Here is a 21,086-nt window from a genome sequence, read left to right as displayed (position 1 = left end):
TGTCTGGCTAATTGCCTATAATTTCCACCTTTTGTCTATTCCATTTGCACAACAGCATGTGAAATTTATTGTCAATCAGTGTTGCTTCCTAAGTGGACAGTTTGATTTCACAGAAGTGTGATTGACTTGGAGTTACATTGTGTTGTTTAAGTGTTCCCTTTATTTTTTTGAGCAGTGTATTTGACCATGCCCCCAAATATGCTAATGAGGCCCTTGGGTGGCAGCAAAATTAAGGCAACTTTTTTTTAAAATTAACATTACTATACATTCACTACAGAGTTCACAACATTAAGTGTGTGCCCTCAGGCCCCCATTCTACTACCACATATCTACAACACAAAATCCATGTGTTCGTGTGTGTACAGTGTGTATGTAATCGTGTGTTTGTATGCACGTGTCTGTGCCTATGTTTGACATTCGACATGTCAATACCTCTCACAAATACAAGTAGTGATGAAGTCAATCTCTCCTCCACTTTGAGCCAGGAGAGATTGACATGCATATTATTAATGTTAGCTCTCTGTGTACATCCAAAGGCCAGCCGTGCTGCCCTGTTCTGAGCCAATTGCAATTTTCCTAAGTCCCTCTTTGTGGCACCTGACCACACGACTGAACAGTAGTCCAGGTGCGACAAAACTAGGCAGAGCATATCTTTGTTATGAAATAACTTCTCCCCTTCCTAGCTATTGTTGTATCAACATGTTTTGACCATGACAGTTTACAATCCAGGGTTACTCCAAGCAGTTTAGTATCCTCAACTTTCTCGATGACCACATTATTCATTACATATTCATTACAGTATTTAGTTGAGGTTTAGGGCCTTTTTGAAATCTGACACCGTGGTTGGATTAACAAGAAGTTCATCTTTAATCCGATGTGTAACACTTGTATCTTTTATGAATTTTTATAATGAGTATTTCTGTTTTTGAATTTGGAGCTCTGCAATTTCACTGGATGTTGGCCAGGTGGGACGCTAGCGTCCCACGTACCCTAGTGAGTTAAGATTGAATCCTACTACACCAGTTCTGATGCTCATCGGCAGGGCTTGAAAACTATTACGTTTAATAGTTAGCACTTGGTGGTCTGTAGCAACTTCTCACCAGAATGGGCTTTGGGTGAGGCAAATGAACCTGTAGCCGTATTACTTCAACAGTATTTAACATGAGATCTAAGCTTTACAAGAATGTGGTTCTGAATATAAACAGCCACACCTCCACCTTTGGCATTTCTGTCTTTTCTGTAGATCATATAACCATGTATTGCTAGCACTGTATCATCAAATGTATTATCTAAGTGCGTTTCAGAGATTATCAGAACAATGAATGCCATCTGTTACTAGCAAATTCTTGATTTCATGAACCTTGTTTCTTAAGCTACATATGTTAATAACGTGGGATATTTTGAACACTTTTCTGGGATGCTTGATTGTTTTTCTTGCTTTACTGGGAAGCTTAGCAGAGGTAGAGATGTTATTTATGTTAGAGCAGGGTGAGCTGCACACAGTGTACTTCCTGCTAGGGCACACCACCTCACTGCTAACAGTATAACTCTGGTTCATAGGCATATGATTACTGCATACAATAGCTGTAGGATCAGCAGAGGCCTTCAGGGCAGTAAGAGGGACATAAATTAGGTTACTTACATTGTGTCTTCCAGCACCCCTGGGATAATGTACATTTGCTGAAGCGTTATGACAACTCAGCGACACAATGGTAGTGATTAAATGAGCTGGGCTTGGGTCATTGATAAATCATTGTCTCAACGCAGCCTTATAATGCTGTGAAAGGATCCCATCCTTCCTTATAATACGAGATTTGTTTCCAGAAGGTATCAAAATTGTCAATAAATGTTACACTCACAGATCTGCAATAGTCTCGTAGCCAGTTATGGAAGGTTAAAAGTCTGCGGAGCTGTTCAATGCCATGATTTAGAGAGGTTTCATCCCTATGTGTCACATTTATTTCACATATATTTTACATGAGATCATGTTGTCACATGTGTAGTTTCATGTTATGACATGTTGCTTTTCACATGAACCAAATAAGATCACATGTGAAACATGTGAAATTCATGAGGTTTTTCCATAAGGGTAAGGACCATGTTAGGATGTCGTCATGACCCAAACCATCCCAAACCATTATAAGTAAAGTCATGAAATGGTATGGTGGTTTTAAAGTACAGTAAGTGGTATGCTGTTCAGCTAAAATATGACCCCAACTTGGATTTGAATTTACAGCCTCTGGAGTTGAGGTGTGCTGAGCTTTCTATTGATCTATCTGCTGCACCACAAAGTCTATAGCATCCCCTTATACATTCATTACCCATTAACGTATCTCTGCATTTTAGCAAAAGAGTGCCATCTGCACTGCTATCTATCTGTTCATCTGACTATTCTCTCATCATTGATTTAATTTACTTATTTCAGAAATGTGAGGGTTTTCTATATAGTTGTCTAGGGATTTACTTTGAAATCCAAAGCGTAGGAATACAGGTGAAATCAGTTAGTGACTCAGACATGACGGCGTGGCAGGAAAATCAGAATGCAGTGAACCCAGTTGAAATCCCAGGTGACAACACGTTGAATAATAAAAATAGACAATGTCATATATGTCAAATATGAAAGGTCAAAACACTATGGTAAAAGCACTGTGTGTGTATCATAACTCATTTTTCTTTTCATGTGAAATCATGTGATTTTCCATATGTGAAATCATGTGATTTTCCATATGTGAAATCATGTGTTTTTTCCATAAGAGAGGTTACATTCATCATACTTAAAGAATTCTTGATGAAAGAAAAATATATTAAATTCGCAACTAATTTCTTCCCCATTACTCAAAGCTCTAGAGGTTTAGGAGATTGTTGTTAGCTGTTTAAAGTGAGTTAGACAGTGTTAGAAAAAGTACTCAATTGTCCTACTTGAGTAAAAGTAAAGATATCTTAATAGAAAAGGACTCAAGTAGGGCCTCCTGAGTGGCGCAGCGGTCTAAGGGTTTGATCCCACGGTGTGTCGTGACCTGTAGTCCCATAGGGCGGCGCACAATTGGCCCAGCGCTGTCTGGGTTAGGGGAGGGTTTGGCCAGGGGGGGGTTTACTTGGCTCATTGCGCTCTAGTGACTCCTTGTGGCAGGCTGGGCGCCTGCAGGCTGACCTCGGTCATCAGTTGAACGTTGTTTCCTCCTACACATTGGTGCAGCTGGCATCCGGGTTAAGCGGGCGGGTGTTAAGAAGCGCTGTTTGGTGGGTCATGTTTCAGAGGACGCATGGCTCGACATTCGCCTTTCCCGAGCCCGTTGGGGAGTTGCAGCGATGAGACAAGATCGAAATTGGGGAGAAAAGGGGGGTAAAATACACAAAAAAAATATAGAACATGACTCAATAAAGGTCATCCAGTAAAATACTACTTGAGTAAAAGTATTTGGTTTTAAGTAGCAAAAGTAAAAGTATAAATCATTTAAAATTCCATATATTAAGCAAACCAGAAAGCACCATTCTCTTGTTTTTTTTTTATTTACAGATAGCTAGGAACATACTCCAAAACTCAAACATAATTTACAAACAAAGCATGTGTGCTATGAGTCCGCCAGATCAAAGGCAATAGGGATGACCAGGGATGTTCTCTTGATAAGTGAGTGAATTGGACCATTTTCTTGCTAAGCATTCAAAATGTAACAAATACTTTTGGGTGTCAGGGAAAATGTATGGAGTAAACTATTTTCTTTAGGAATGTAGTGAAGTAAAAGTAATCAAAAATAGAAAAAGTAAAGTACAGATACTTAAGTAGTACTTTAAAGTATGTTTCACTTAAGTACTTTACACCACTCAAGTTAGAGTATTTTATCTAATGATATTAGGTCAAGTCTAATCTACGGTGCCCTTACTAAACAGTCGTCCAGAGTCATTGCCCTTCTCCAACTTCCAATCTGTGTACACAATCTCCCTGTCCTAGGGGCAAAACATGGTAGAAAGAACAACAGAACTGTTACCTTACTGTGACTAAGCCCCAGGTTGGAGAGTGTATAGTTGGCATATGACGAGATCTGTGACTTGAATTGATTACTTTATGATAGATGCGGGAGAGTACTAACTCCATAACTCAATGAAACTCATTCTTCCTCTAGTAATATGTACTTTTGAGCTCCTTGATATTAGTTTCCCCTTTGAAACATCCATCCATCCATGTATACAGGAGATATGGGCAAGAGATCCTACAGTGTTGTACCTCGGTTCCTGCATAGAACTTGGTGCTGATGTCCTCCAGGGGTTTGAGTTGTTTGGCTGAACGCACTCTGAGCAGGGCGTACTTTGGAACAACCTCTGATCTCTCTGCATTCAGGTGGGCCCTGTCTGTGAGGTTCAACAGAGGCTATCAGAAGGAGCAGAGAGTGAGCAATGTTGTGAAGTAGTTAAACGTCATGGTTAGGGCATTTTCCCCCAGTAGCTTAGTTTTTTGTAGCTTTTTCCCACTACTCCTATTCTCTTTATCCGGATGACTGTGAGTGGAGCAGGGCAGTTGACCACAGTACAGACAGGGTCCTCCTGCAGCTCTGTGAGGATAGGGGCCAGCTCTGTCATCTGACCATCAGCAGGAGAGAGGAAGAAGGGAGATGGAGAGCATGAGGGTCGGTCCCACCACAATGCCGGCACGATTTGGACTGCTAACCCCTTTTAAAAATGGCGTGTTTGAGCTACAGACTTCTGTAGGGGTTCCTAAGGGGTTCCTCTACATAGAAAATCATATGAAACACAAGAACATAGTGTCTATAATACTGTAATAAGCTCACATAGTTGATGTTACAAACTCCAAATTCCAGACAGTTGTCACTGACTAGTTGGATATTAATTTCCCACTGAGCAAACAATTTCTGAACGTACAGTATTCATATACATTTATTTTAATCAGGTTTTTAGCTTTGGCAGACCTTATTTGTTTTATTGACATTTGTCAATAAAACTCATGAAGGCAACTGTTTATGTCAAATTGTTTTGTGTTCTACTTGTAGCCCTGGATGTCCTGAAAAGAAAATGGTAAAACACTGTGTTGTGAGGCAAAATATAAGAGCTGGACAGATAAAGGAAAGCCATGTGTAAATTAATAACACAAGGTAAACTGACCTTGAGCTCAGTAACTTAAAGTGTATTAATTCCATAACCTTCATCAAAGCTGGGTTTCTTGTTGATGTATCACCCAGGACAAAGGAACATCTTTTGGCCCCAGGGGCTTGGCAGCATATTGCAAACAGCTAACAGTCAACAAAGCTATTGCCTCTTCACTATGAGAGCCTCATTTGGGTCTGTGACGGATCGTTAAAAACCGTGTGAAACCAGATGAGAGAGAGCCGAGACGGTGTGGGCGGCCATGCCCCACTGACCATGGCGCCCACTGATCCAAAGTAGAAACAGAGACAGTGCACAGTCACACGCATCATACACAAGCAGGTCGTACACAATGTACAGACACACACTCATACACACTGGCAAACACAATCCAAAAGTAGTGTGTGCCCTGCAGGTCCATTACAAAGAGTAACCAGTCTCGTATCTCTTAAATCTTTTATATATTTTTCCTAAGGTTCCTGATTTAAAGACCGATTTTTTGGGGGGGGGGCTTCCTGCCTTCACAGTTCAGTGTTCTGCTCACCTATGTTGCTTCAAGGTGATAGAAAAAAGGGGGGACATGAGAAGAGGAAAAGGAGACTAACAGCAAGAGAAATAAACAGAGGGACGAGAGATGCTCAACTGCATTTCTACCTGTATGGTTGTCACAGGTGTTGTCTCGCAGGCTGAATTTCAAAGGGCTGTACTCTGCGTCGGTATTGATCTTGGGCAGGGAAACCTGACATAACAGAGAGAATAGCTTTGACATCTATCTAATACATTTAGAGAACTGTCAAACACACAGTGCATTACTAAATCAGGCATTTTTCATATATATTTGAAAAAAAGAGTGAAACACCACTATCTTTCATTATGTTCTACTGTATTTGTAACTCTAACAGATTAGAAGTGGAGGGGAAGGTAGATGTGAAAGTAAGAAGGGTTAACATGGGGATTGAACCCTGGTCTCTGGGTTCACATTATATGTGCCAGGAGTGTTACCACTAAACAACAGTTTTTTTAATAAACCAGTAATGCTACAGTATGTTATGCCGTACCCTGAATAGTGGTTTCCAGGTTGAGGTGTTTGAAGGTGTTGGGAACTCTGTGAGGATTCTCCAGGGGTTTCTCCTCTGCCTTCCTCTGGTCGGCCATGGTCTGGGTCGCCACCCTCGGAGCACAGATGTCCCAAAACATCACACTGCTGGTGTCAGAGAGAGACAGAGAGACAGACAGAGAGACACAGACACAGACAGAGGGTAATTCAGTATTTCTTTTAAATAGGATGATTGTATTTAGTCAGATATTTTATGTTTATGTCACTTTGAGCATATACTGTACCAGTCAGTATCATGACACAAGGCGAGACCCAGATGCAGATGGTTGGAGTCTTACAATATTTATTCATCCAATAGGGTAAGGCAAACCAGACAGCACAATTGTCTTTCTTTTTTTATTGACGGATAGCCAGGGGCACACTCCAACACTCAGACATAATTTACATTTATGTTTAGTGGGTCCGCCAGATCAGAGGCAGTAGGGATGACCAGGGATGTTCTAGTAGAAAATCCTTGCCTAATGAACTAATGTTCACTCCATGCAAGCATAGAGCATGAAGAAAGGGTTACCTCGTAAGTCTCCATTGCTGTTATTAATGCACACACAGTACATTGTGTTTCAAAATCTTGCCTAACACCTCTTCTCTTCCTTGGTAAATGAAGCTGTGTGAAAGGCATGTAGCTAGTGATATCATTAGACAACAACACTATAAAGGCATCATGACAAGTTACTTGAAGATGTGTCACCTGGTATTATATGCTCTGACCTGTTAGGGAGGCTTGTGTTGACAGGAACCCTGATGTAGATGGACCACAGTAATATGTCTAAAAGCCAATTGTAACATTCACCCTTGACCTCTCCTATAAACCTCTTACTATAGCCCTTCTCTGCTGTAGCTGCTTTCACTGATCCACTGTCTCAGATCCTGCTAAAATGAATTGTATAACGGTCAAAGTGCTTTTAAGTCCGATTGGATTGTAATTTATACAGGGTCATCATTCCAAAATTAGACTCAGAAATCATTAGATCGATAACAGGGCCTAGTTGACCCTTTTAACGTAAGTGTTTGAATATCAGTGTGTAAATTAGGTGTGAAAGCTTTAAAGCGTCGGCTTTGTGTTGAGTTGAGTAGTTCTCCCATTCTCTGTTATTTTGGGCACTTTGTTAGTGTTTACTTTAGATCTGATAAGGTGGGAGCCGAGTGAGTTGGAAGTCAGGAAAACTTTCAAGAATGTTTCATTTAGAAGTAGAAAAACCCCCACATCTAAGTCAAATAGCCAAGCACAAAGGACATTAGTATTTTTCCCATGGTAAGAACCAGCTAAAATTATACATGTTTTTACATGATCGAATAGAAGATTTGTATTCTACAGTGGAAGCAGCATCCTGTCAAACTGTAAACCACAATGGCTGTCATTACTCAATACTTTTGAGGAAACCCGTTGTACTTAATATATCTGAGTACAGTTACTTAAAGTGATGTTGTAGTCTTTACTCAAACCGATAGAGTCACTGTGACCCTGTAGGGTGTCCAAATTTGAGTTGTATCAACACAAATGTAATGCTAACACAAATGTAATGCTCCCACTAAGCCAAAGCTCCAATATAATGTCCCAGTGTGCCTTGCCTTTTCAAGTGGATTGTAGAGTTACTAACCATGACTGTATTTGTTAGTGACAGAGACATGGTTCTGTGGCCTTCATCCAAGGTGAACATTATCGTTAAACTCTTTATGACAATACATAACGCGTAAGGCCTTGTTGAGGCCTAGCTTTACTCTAGTACAGTGCCATAACATTCCTGGTTTATAGGCCACATTATGCATGCAAGTAGGGTTGCAGAATTCCAGTAACTTTAACAAAAATTCCCAGATTTTAATCTTCCAACAGATATTTCTGGAAAACCTGGGAAATTCACCAGAATTCCACAATCGTACCTGCAAGTCATATTATGCTGGCTTGCAAAGGGACATGTATTTCCAATTGGAATCCAGCCAGAGTTAGGATATCCAACAGTTGGAATTTTTATTGACCTGCAATTTATCTTCATAATGACTGCCAGAGATAGGGACAGTGTGAGGCGACTAGCTAAGCCATTAAAACTGGAACAACCATTTCAGTAACGGGTGCAAAAAAATCCAACAAAATGAGTGGCTCTGTTTAGAAAAATGTATGTTATTTATCTTTGTGTAGCATAGGAGTATTCAATCAATCACTCAATGTACATGCAAAAATACAGATATTAAAAACAATTCCCGAAAAAATTCACCTACAGTAGAGCATGCTGGATAGAAAGTTATTTTGTTATCATAACCTAAAAATTTTACTTGATGTGACTTCTCATTTAGTTTTGAGTCAGTACCATATAAACATTTTAAGTAATAATTACTGTTCATTGACTTTGAGTTCAACTTACTATAAGTATTTGAGTTAAAAATGCCTTGGGATTTATAGTGTGGTAGTCACACAAAACAGCAGAGAACAAACAGCAAACTGCAGGATGTCATACACACTGAAAAGGTCAATCAATAGGCTCCGTAACATAATAGTACTATGGTAGATACAGAGTTATAACTATAATATAAACCACATTCTGGTTTGAATTTCCACTCGCAACAAAACAACTAAATGTACAGTATTTGAACTCTCTCTTTAGAATAGATATTTCTAAATACTTTATTGTAACAGAATTATCATTTCTATTCTATTATTCCACTAAAGACAGAAATCAAACACGGTAGTTAGTTGCTTTGTTAACAGTGGAAATTAAACCAGAATGTAGGTTATAATTACTGTACATATTGCCTAAAGCAGAGCGTGCGATTGAACTCTTTACTTTGGCAACCACAGTCGTTGGCTCTGTTTCTCATGAGGGCTGAGATTACTGGCTTATTGGAAAGAGATCTAGACTAAACAGTATAGCTGCATGCTTGGAGATGCTGTATATGTTACTGTATGTCTACTGGATGGGCCTTGATGTATGTCACTGGATTCATCCCAAATGGCACCCTATTCCCTATACTGTGCACTACGTTTGATAAGTTAGTAACAGGTGCTAGGAAGAGCACACCTTTCAAAGCACTCATCGTTAATTGGCCTTTAGCTGATAGAACTGACACTGTTCGTTCTGCCAACACATAGGGAAAATGTAATCAGATGTGTGTCTTATATCAGCCGTGTGTTTGTGTACGTGTGTGTGTGGTATCGGCTGTAACAGACCTATCAGGGGCCTATATATAGAGCGCTTAGGTAAGAGCTGGAGTGTGGTGTGTGTGAGTGTTGTTGACTCTGGATACTGGATGTGACTGGAGGAAACAGAGACACAGTGAATGAAGGGAGAGAAGACGCAGGCATTGAATTGAATAGCCCTGCTGAAGGGTTATAAGCCTTATGGTTGTTACATGCATTCATTTTCAGTCCTGTGGCCTTCACCAAGAGATATCCGAGGTGAATATATGTAATTCAGCTAGTAATTTAAATACATTTAAATACAAAATCTTGGGTTGTGTTTTCAGTAGTTAACTACTTTTTTGCCATGTAGCGGAGTAGCTAAATACTAGAAGTATGTACTGTAGAACTTTTTTGCTAAAAGAAATAGGGGTGAAGTGGGCAAAAATGTACTATTTTTTTCCGGCATTAGACCTGCCTAATTCTCACCTAAAACATAGTTTTTATAGACTAAATTACACATTCTGTTATCGTCTGACTCTAGAGTGAATTGTTCTTGCAATCAGTAGTCTATGGCATTTCAAATTTAGATATCATTCATCATGAAGTAGCTTCCCCAACACTGTGCATACAGTGCCTTCAGAAAGTATTCATACCCTTTGACTTATTCCACATTTTGTTGTGAATTCAAATTCAAAATGGGTTAAATATATTTTTCCCTCACCCATCTACACACAATACCCTATAATGACAAAGTGAAAACATGTTTTTATAAATATTTACAAATGTATTGAAAATGAAATGCAGAAATATCTCATTTAAATAAGTATTCAAACCCCTGTGTCAATCCTTCTAGAAACGTCTTTGGTAGTGACTTTCTGGGTAAGTCTCTAAGAGCTTTCCACACCTGAATTGTGCTACATTTGCTCATTATATTTTTCAAAATCCTTCAAGCTCTGTCAAATTGGTTGTTGATCATTGCTAGACAACACATTTCAGGTGTTGCCATATACTTTCAAGTAGATTTAAGTCAAAACTGTAACTAGGCCACTCAGGAACATTGACTGCCTTCTTGGTAAGCAACTCCAGTGTAGATTTGGCCTAGTGGTTTTGGGTATTGTCCTGCTGAAAGGTGAATTCATCTCCCAGTGTCTGTATATACTGTATATTAAGTTAAAACATGTACACATTTCAATCAAGTTAAAATATAATAATTCAGTAAATAAACTGTTCAATAAATAATAAGGAATTACATCAATAAGTCATGAAATCATAGCAGAAAAATCTAATCAACTGCTCATCAAAAGGTATGCTGAAAAAAAATGATGAAAAACTTATATTCAGTGGCTGGGTGGAGGTGGATGTTGTGGTGGCCAATGCTGTGTCCAGGGTTGACGAAGGGGCTGGTAACCATGGCTGGGTACTGGGTCTGTAGAGGGGAGGAAGGACAATCTGAGGCGCAAGCAGTCACACAAGGAAGATCTGGAGGTCAGCGGTGGCACTCCCTTGTGGCCTGCTCGCTCTAAGTGAAGGTCTGTGTCTCGTTTCGTGGTCTGGTACTGGGAACTGAGTTGATGCTGGGACTGGTGCTGGAGGAAGTGCAATGCAGCGGCAAGGCTGGACGCTGGAGGACAGAGGGAATAAACGGGGCCTAGACCCACCTGGCCATGGAGCACTCTCAAACAGGTGGGAGGTGTGTTCAGTGTGAGTGCATCCGTGGGGGCAGTTCTCTCTACGTACTTTGTGGTGTCTATGGATGGATTCCCTAGTGGGGATGCAACCATGAACAGCCATCTGGAGTGTGTCTTTCTGTTTTGATGTTATTTTCAGGGTCATGGTGATGGGTTACTGGGGTTGAGGGCTTCTGGCGGGTAGTTTTTGTTATTCGGTGGTTCTTGGCTCTTCACAGGTCTTGGCATGCCTCCCCACTGACTGCCTGGTGGCCCCCTGAACTGTCTTGGTGGAGGGATTGAGGGTGATATGAGTGGTAAAGGTGGCTCAGATGGTCCGGGGGCACTAGACTGTTTCCTTTGTCCCCAGTCCTTCAGGTGTCGGAGTGGTCCGTGGACTAGGGGAACAGCACCAGCCGCAGTCAAGCCACTGTTACTAGCACTGTCCCCTAGTCGGTCGAAAGAAAAATAAAATCGAAGAGAGAGAAAAGAGTGTAGAGAGAGGGACACAAAAATGTTCTGTTTACAAACTTAAACAGTCATTCTGATTCACATGCAAAATGTCAAAACAAATGAGAACATTTTATTTTTATGGCTAACTACCAGGAAGTTTGAAAAGACAGGCTGAGTAGGCGGGGATCTTATATTCATCAGCTTACCACGACTGACAGCTCTTTGAAATGCCTATGACAAGAATGTTGGATGTAGTGAGCATAGTTGCAGTAAAATCACCTCAAGCAACATTGCATCAACAATGTCAATACTTTTTTTAATACATTTCCTGTTTGGCATGTCTCTTGTTCAGCGGTTCACAGATGCAATGATGGATGTGTTGACATGACAACTGCGTCAGAGTTTTAAACAACCCTTGCCCCCCCCTTTTGTTCCATGCTGGCTGAAGACCTAGCTAGTCAGTAACTAGCTAACACCAGACACAGATGAAAGGGGACACATATACTTATCTTTGCCTTGGATAAATAGTGTAGTAAATGGCTTGTAGATAATAAGCTATCTCTGCACTTAGGGAAAACTGAAGCAATTATTTTTGGATCCAGACCTAAATTGTGTAGGTCGTCTGAAATCAGAGTGGAGTTAGGGGGTGAGGTGCTGACTACTAAAACCTCTGTTAGCTACTTGGGATGTGTCCTTGGTGGAAGCTTGGGAGGTGTGAGCATGGCCAATAAGGTGCTAGGGAAGGTTATATCCCGGACTAAGTTTTTGGCTAGAAAGTCCAAGCTGCTTGATAAGGACTCCATGAAAGTGATAGCTACTGCCCTCATTCAATGCCATTTTGGCTATGCTAGTACTTCCTGGTTTGGGGGCTTATCTAAACTTATGAAGGGGAAGCTCCAGATAGCCCAGAATAAGCTGATCAGGGTAGTATTGAAGGTGAGTCCACGTACTCACATAGGCAGGAGCTGCTTCCAGGAACTAAACTGGCTGCCTGTTGAGGCTAGGGTGTCCCAGATTAGACTAGGTTTATTTTACAGGAGTATTTATGGTCCTGCACCCAGATATCTAAGTGATTACTTTCCTCGTGTTAGGGATGCACACAATCACAGCACCAGATCAGGTGTTGCTGATGGGTGCTTATACAGGTTCAGGAGTAATGCTGGGAAAGGTGGTTTCTTGTATACTGGAGCCTCAGAAAGGAATGAGTTGCCTCTGCCCATAAAAACAAAGTCCTCTCTGGGCAGCTTTAAAAGTAAAGTTAAAATATGTTTGATGTCTTCTGTGCCCATATGAATAACCCCTATGATGTAACTGGAATGATGAGATAGATGTACTTCTTCTTTGTTTTTTGTTTTATTATTTCACGGCCATGCTGTGTTCGATCTTGTCTAGCCATCTTGTCTCAAGAGGACCACAATGCCATACGTATTTAACTAATACAGGTGTGTGAAAATCACACGCATCACTTTGAACCACAACCGTCATTATAACATTATCATTACCAGCATGTTCTATTGCAGGTACATTTTTATAATTGTTATATATATTATACCCCGTTCTCTGATGAGCATCTTTCTTTCTTTGTCTTCATACTTGATACTTGTTTCAAAATCTATGTTTGTGTTTCATTGATTCATTAATTCATCTTATACTACTCAAATATAAATCACAAAAATGTTTCTAACTAATCAAATATATTACTTGGATTTATTGCACCCGTTACTGAAATGTTTGTTTCAGTTTAGATGCTTTAGGTAGTCGCATAGCGTAGTCTTCTCCATGCTGTGACGCAGACCCGGTGGAAAGCATGGGGAAACAGAGAAGACGTTTTGGTGCAGTCTTTTCCTGACAAAGTCAAGTTAGATTGTGTCAATTATTCCGCTCAAGCTTTTTTCCCAAACCCATCATGGTGTTTTAGGTGAAAAGACGATGGTCATGTTGCAGCAGTGATGTGAGAAGTGTGCAGAAGTGCATAAAAAAGGAATGCGTAGTTAACTGTATGGGTACCCATGGTGCTGGAGATCAGAAGTGTCCGGTCTACAATTTACTCGAAAGGCAAGGCACTCTGGGAAATATCTGAATAAGGCTTTACACTAAGCAGTGTGTTAATTTAACACTGTTCCGGTCTCTATATTCGGTCCACAGACAACACTCACGGTGTTGATTTTGTTTTAAACACTGGAGAATTTGCTGTGTTCTAATTAGGTCTGGTTTTGCCAGGGTATATGGTTAGGTTAGGTCTGGTTTACCAGAGGTATATGGTTAAGTTAGGGCAGAGATAGTCTACGATGTTGTAGTAATGTTCCCCTTGTAACAGGTTTTGGTAAGGCCTGGCCAGAGTTGAGGTTTGTGGGGCTAGGTTGCCTGAGTATGTGGGTTAGGTTTGGTTTGTTGTGATCATCAGGGTTAGCTTGAAAAGGACCATCAGGACCGCTGCATTCCCCTTTAATTATTTTAAAGGCTGAGGACGAAGAGAAACTCATCATCTCACTGTGTCACAGAGCTTTAACGCTAACTCTTACACTTAGCGAAGAACTGTGGATCTAGATTGAAGTGAATATAATGAAACAGAAATGTGACTCCTGATAGACTTAACAATGACCTCACATGAGGTATACCACTGGGATTAAGTCAGTGTTTTTAGGACATTGGGTTGTACTGTACTTAACGCGTTAGTATTCGTTGCGATGTTCTTTCCACTGCTGGTGCGGGTGCTCTGTCATTGTTCTACGTGGGCGGATATATCCCATAACACAACCTGAGATGACAACAGCGCAAAGAAGTTTATTACTCAGTATGGATCAACACCTGTATCTCAACGCCTACAAAATGTTGGTTTAAAAACAACCCAATTTGTGTTCTTTGGTAACCCAGTGCTGGGTAAATATTGGACAGAGAAAAAAGAAATGTCTGCAACTCTGCTATGCTCCGATGGTGATTTAATCAGACGCACAAAAAATAAAAAATGTCGATCCCAGTTAGATCTTCATCATGACACGTTCTTCTGGCCTGCGCCTGATAAGTTGGATGTGCATATTTGTATATTTTTTTCATAAATATTGGACAGAACACAGGGTGGGTGGGTTATTTTTGACCCAGACAGTTGGGTTGCGTGAATAACCCAACATGTTGGCTTGTTGCGATTATACCAAATTTAACCATCAGTTAGGTATTTTTTACTTTCATGCTGGGTTGACTGAGCAGCTGGGTCGTTTTTAATGTAATCCTTACACAGTTAGCCACTTTTGTAATTTGATCTGTCATTTACTGTATTAATCAACATTATGATACTGTATAAACTGAATACAGCAGATTACCGTATAATGCACCGTAAAATACCATACATTTGTTTTACAGCACACTCTAACATGCTGACCGGACACGTCGCGTGTGCGAGCGTCGCAAAATAAATTTAGAAATCCATGTTATTCAATTATTGCACCCACACTGCTTGCGCGCGCCAACGAGCGTCTGCGACACTAAGGGCTAAAATAGATGTCGTTCCTATTTCTGACGCAGATCGCGCTGCAAGTCCTGCCTCTCCCATCTCCTCATTGGTTTATAGAAGCAGGTACCCACGTGCCATCTCCTCATTGGTTTATAGAAGCAGGTACCCACGTGCCATCTCCTCATTGGTTATACCCACGTGGGTGATAGAAAGACGAACTGTTTTGCCGGTAGTCGTGGTAATACAATGAAAGTTTAGATGCGATCACCATATAATTTAAACGATGAAAAAGCCTGGAAGGAGGAGAGATGACTAGAAACGATTCGGTTGGCCGTTTTATGTGTGGATTAATTGTCGGAGTAGAGATCCTTGTGCGTTTCGGGTAAAATAACAACTCAATGTTTATATCCCAGGACAAATTAGCTAGCAACAGCAAGCTAGCTAAATAGGACAAATGAATGTTAGCTAGCAAGTGCAAGCTAACTAGCTAAATTACCATACATGTTTAATGCTTTTTGACCTGTCCCCAAATTAATGTCATTGGTTCAGAGTTTGTTTTGATATTTTAACCTGCGTGTCGTGATCGCGTTTGGTGTGGGGGAGCAAAATACATTATGCACGATAGTGCACGATGGCGCACGCGCGCAGCCGGTTTGGGCAAGGTGTAAGGCCTTTCTGTAATTTCAAAAGTAAAACAATGTAGAATGAAAATGTTGTGGGCGGTGGAAAGTCTCTGGCTCATCAACATATTTTAAGGCGTGCCTTGTAAGTGGCTATATTTGTTGAAAGTGGGATGCATGCCAGCAAAGCCACTACGCAACACTAAACAATAGATTGATTGCACTATAATGGTGACAAACGGTGCCCACAAACTGTTAGGGCCTACATAAAGCTGTCCCAACAGCAGTCCCAACATCTGTAAGGGGTGCGTACTGGCGGCAGAGAAGTCAGGCGCAGGAGAGCAAAAACTGTGTTTACAACGGCGCAGTTTAATAATAAAAACCACCGGAAAACAGAAGAATCAATCAAATGGGTACAAAATCCGTTGCACACCAGACATAACGTGCACAAGTACTTACAATAAACAATTCCGGACAAGGACATGGGGGGGGGAACAGAGGGTTAAATACACAACATGTAATGATGGAATTGAAACCAGGTGTGTGGGAAGACAAGACGAAACAAATGGAAAATGATAAGTGGATCGATGATGGCTAGAAGACCGGCGACGCCGACCGCCGAATGCCGCCCGAACAAGGAGAGAAACCAACTTCGGCAGAAGTCGTGACAACATCTTACCACTGCTACACATGACTATCAGTGGAGCCTTGTCTGGCAGCGAAACAATTAATTCAACCTCGTTTACTGCCTTTTTAAAAAACATAGCTAATATGGCTGACCATATCTCTCTGGCATATTACATCATTTATGCAGCAGCATATAAGACATTTTTGGACTGACCTTGTTGTGAGCGGCGGTCCTTCGTGGGCAAATTCTGTCATCAAAGAAAAAGATTTACAATTCCGAGTTGGATGACCATTCAAAATATATTTTCCCAGTTCCCAATGCTTGCGGTTAGCCACTGTCACCGATTCCTTCCAAACAACTCATTGTTGAATTTGTGCTGCAAACACATGGGCTGCATGAGTCAGACACACATTATAAATGATGAGAATAGGAATGATGACATTCTTCATGAGCTGTTTTGAGTTTAATCATTTACTTTAATTTCATTATATATGTATAATTTATATACAGTAGTAAAATGTGATTGTCTCCTGTATGTCACAGAGTGCGTGCAGAATACATACTGTTTAAAAAAAAAAAATTCTGAAGAGCAGATTATTGGTAATAAATGGACTCACCTTTATGTGCCTGTCCTTTGCTTCCACTGTTAGAAGCAGGTAGAAGCTGGACACGTAGATTAAGTCCCTGTCGTAGACTAGGAGGAGCTCATCCTAAGGGTAGTCCTGTTTTATCACACACAAGAAAGGTAATTGAGTGCACAGTGCACTGCACACAGGGAATTGCAGGTTTGCATAACATGCGGGTGTTATAAATATGATACTTTTAAACCACAGCAGAAGTACACTGACTAAAACAGTGATATCTATTTAAAACTTCAGACTCAACATAATTTTAACATTTGGTCATGGGATTTAACTCTAAATGATCAAAATGTGTGTCATTGTGAGTGAGACATTAAGAATATTCGCACAAGATCATTAACATGGGCTGGGGGGTCTGGGTCAGTAAGAGCCTGAGTTGTTGTCACAGGGTGTTAGAGAGGACAAACATCCACCCACATGTCACCATGGAAACGGCACTACACCACACAGCGGAGTGATATTTGATGATCTACAGTAGTCTAGTTTTGGGGCATGCTACAAAACACAGGAAAGTTGGACGCTAGGTGGAGTAAGAAGAGTAAGATGGGTCTTTATATATTTTGACTCTATCAGAAATAGAGTGAAAGGTGGGTACTAAGTAGCCCTTTCCCAGACTTGTTTGTGCCGTCTTGCCATCTCTTATGGTTAAAAACAGAAACAGATCTGGGACCACAACCTGGTCTCAGAGCATTTCGTATTATTCTCTACGTAAAGCCGAGACCCTCGATTTAGTGTAACATTTTGTATTTACATTTTGTATAGTATGTATTAATTTGGGGATGTCCATCACCCATTTCGAATAATAGGTTACGAATTTGCAAAATGTACAATATGTTATAAATTTGCAAAACGTATGATATGTTACGAATTCTAGCTAGGTGGCAAACGTTAGCTAACTGGCTAACATAAGCTAGGCTAGGAGTTAGGCTTAGGGGTTAGAGGTAAGGTTAAGTTTTAGGAGTTAGGTTTAAGGGTTAGTGTTAGGGGAAGGGTTAGCTAAACGGGTCAGGTTAGGGTTAGGAGAAGGGTTAACTAAAAGAGTTAAGGTTAGGGTTAGAGTTAGAGTTAGGGTTAGCTAATATGCTAAGTAGTTGCGAAGTAGTTGAAAAGTTGCTACCTAAAATTTACATTTACATTTACATTTAAGTCATTTAGCAGACGCTCTTATCCAGAGCGACTTACAAATTGGTGCATTCACCTTATGATATCCAGTGGAACAACCACTTTACAATAGTGCATCTAACTCTTTTAAGGGGGGGGGGGTTAGAAGGATTACTTTATCCTATCCTAGGTATTCCTTAAAGAGGTGGGTTTAGGTGTCTCCGGAAGGTGGTGATTGACTCGCTGACCTGGCGTCGTGAGGGAGTTTGTTCCACCATTGGGGTGCCAGAGCAGCGAACAGTTTTGACTGGGCTGAGCGGGAACTGTACTTCCTCAGAGGTAGGAGGCGAGCAGGCCAGAGGTGGATGAACGCAGTGCCCTTGTTTGGGTGTAGGGCCTGATCAGAGCCTGAAGGTACGGGGTGCCGTTCCCCTCACAGCTCCGTAGGCAAGCACCATGGTCTTGTAGCGGATGCGAGCTTCAACTGGAAAGCCAGTGGAGAGAGCGGAGGAGCGGGGTGACGTGAGAGAACTTGGGAAAGTTGAACACCAGACGGGCTGCGGCGTTCTGGATGATTTGTAGGGGTTTAATGGCACAGGCAGGGAGCCCAGCCAACAGCGAGTTGCAGTAATCCAGACGGGAGGATGACAAGTGCCTGGATTAGGACCTGCGCCGCTTCCTGCGTGAGGCGGGTCGTACTCTGCGAAGTTGTAGGCATGGAACCTACAGGAACGGGTCACCGCCTTGATGTTAGTTGAGAACGACAGGGTGTTGTCCAGGATCACGCCAAGGTTCTTAGCACTCTGGAGGAGGACACAATGGAGTTGTCAACCGTGATGGCGAGATCATGGAACGGGCAGTCCTTCCCCGGGAGGAAGAGCAGCTCCGTCTTGCCGAGGTTCAGCTTGAGGTGGTGATCCGTCATCCACACTGATATGTCTGCCAGACATGCAGAGATGCGATTCACCACCTGGTTATCAGAGGGGGAAAGGAGAAGATTAATTGTGTGTCGTCTGCATAGCAATGATAGGAGAGACCATGTGAGGATATGACAGAGCCAAGTGACTTGGTGTATAGCGAGAATAGGAGAGGGCTAGAACAGAGCCCTGGGGGACACCAGTGGTGAAGAGCACGTGGGCGGAGACAGATTCTCGCCACGCCACCTGGTAGGAGCGACCTGTCAGGTAGGACGCAATCCAAGCGTTGGCCGCGCCGGAGATGCCCAGCTCGGAGAGGGTGGTGCTAGAAAAAATGCTAAAGCTGTCCGCAATGAGATTCGAAATTGCAACCTTTGGGGTGCTAGTCGTTTGCGTTATACACCCACCCATCCACCCCRACCATCAACCCTATTTTCGCTTTTGCCTTTTTAAGTAACCATCTGTCTTATGTAACCATACCAAACTTGACATATCATAGTAATATGAGTGTCCCGGATTTACATTTACTATGTTACGTCTAATCAATGAGACCAGGCTGGGGACCAGGCTAGGAACTGTGGCAGCAGGTCTTTTTCTTACCCAGACCCCTCAACCTAATCATGAGATCTCTGATTCAACCATCATATTGGTTGGAAGGATATTGCATGAAAATAAAGACTTAGATCAGCCTACCAGCACCATCTGCTTTACAGGGCTGAAATCAGACACAGCCGCCCTAATCCTCATGTCCTGCATGATGTCCTCTTTCCTCAAGATCTTGTAGGGGTTGTCCCCAGTGACGTCCTCATCACAGCGACACCCAAACAGCTCCTAGGTGGCAGAGGTCAAAGTCATGGGGAAGATGTCATTTGATGTGAGAGGGACAAGGGTCAGACTGTTTATGGAATTTGTCCAATAAGAACACATATTTATGTGGCGAAATGTTTTGCTATGGTGTGCCCTACTGAATATGATCCTAGAAAGTTCCTCTACGGCTAGTGGCAGATGAGTTTTGTTGATGTATGCGCTACAGACAGCTATATCGGTCCACTAATAGTAGTAAAGGTCCAGTGCACTACTATTGTGAGCAAAACATTTGTCTACAATTTCTTTTTATTTTTTTGATTTTTCAGTGGTTGCTGCAGCAAAACTACTTCCAATGGCTAAGAACACCCCCCCCCCCAAAAAAAAAACTGCAGGTGAATCATATTGAATCACCATGTAGTTTAAATGCTCAACTATTGAACTTTGTCTAACACACCTTTTTAAATTACAAAAGACAGACCAAGCATACTTAACCTATAGCTTAAACTATTCTCCAGAGCAACTCCAACACATTATATTCTATAGTGCTGTGTCATACTGCATCGGCTAAGATGACCCTCCCAAGTGCATAACACTCTCATGTTCCCTTTACACAAGATCCGATGACCTAATCTAAAGTAAAAAGATACTCCTTTCCTCTGCTGGTCTGGCCTGCATTTGTTAAGACTTATAATTGAGACAGATTACCAAAAGCATGTTTGCAGGGGTGGCGTTGAAATACAGTACATGAAAGCAGCTCTGCCTCTGACAACGTAGGGATGAGACTGAGTTGTAAAAAATAGATATTATACCAGTAGACATGTGTATGTCCACAGGGTCTGCAACAGTACACCCTTGCTCACATCAAAAGCATGCAAAGGGTATACAGGTTTTTCCCCCACAAAGAGTCAGCACTGATGAGTATATCGTGCACATTACATCACCGTTTGAGAGTAAAATAGGCTCAGGCCTTAGGCTTCCTCTGGCACCCTTAGTATCTCTCTGAGTGATCGACATGTATCGTAGGAGCCAGGCCCACTCACACAAATGGAAGCATTCATATACAGGCTTGCCATTCAATCAGAAGGGTACTTTGCAAAGAGCTGTTCTCTGTCCTGTTTGTTTTGGAACACGTTAGAGTACTGTGTTTATTTCTGCTGCGATAGTAGTGTGAATTGATGAGAAACCAGACCGTGCTGGTGTTTATCAGAAAGACTTGATAGTTCAGAGGGAAATTATGTCCTGCTTTCCAAATTGTAAATCAGTCAGGCTATAGTGAGATTCTACTATAGCGAAGGCCGCAGTAATTTAGGCAAAGCATTTTCACACAACCCTTTGTGTTAGAGACCCATCGCTGGCCTATTCAGAAAGCCGAATTCAGGTTGCTAATGGTTTATTGAATTTCATGGGAAACATCAGAGAAATAGTGTCAGTGGTCTACATTTCTGGAGCAGTAGAAGAGAGTCCAATGAATTTCAGTG

At 41.5% G+C, this 21,086-nt stretch overlaps 1 long non-coding RNA gene across 1 annotated transcript in view; it reads right to left on the bottom strand.

Moving 5' to 3' along the window:
* Positions 1-16,853, bottom strand: part of LOC111971659 (uncharacterized) — a 41,311-nt gene extending 24,458 nt beyond the window's left edge. The window contains exons 1-4 of the long non-coding RNA XR_002878287.2: positions 16,760-16,853; positions 16,356-16,518; positions 6,156-6,301; positions 5,752-5,836 (exon numbers count right to left, since the gene is read on the bottom strand). This is a non-coding gene — a long non-coding RNA (uncharacterized lncRNA). The remainder of the gene's footprint in view (positions 1-5,751; positions 5,837-6,155; positions 6,302-16,355; positions 16,519-16,759) is intronic.
* Between the last annotated feature and the right edge of the window lie 4,233 nt (positions 16,854-21,086).

The sequence above is a fragment of the Salvelinus sp. IW2-2015 genome, linkage group LG13 (assembly GCF_002910315.2).
Source record: "Salvelinus sp. IW2-2015 linkage group LG13, ASM291031v2, whole genome shotgun sequence".
Lineage (NCBI taxonomy): Eukaryota > Metazoa > Chordata > Actinopteri > Salmoniformes > Salmonidae > Salvelinus > Salvelinus sp. IW2-2015.
This window is presented reverse-complemented; position numbering and strand designations above follow the sequence as displayed.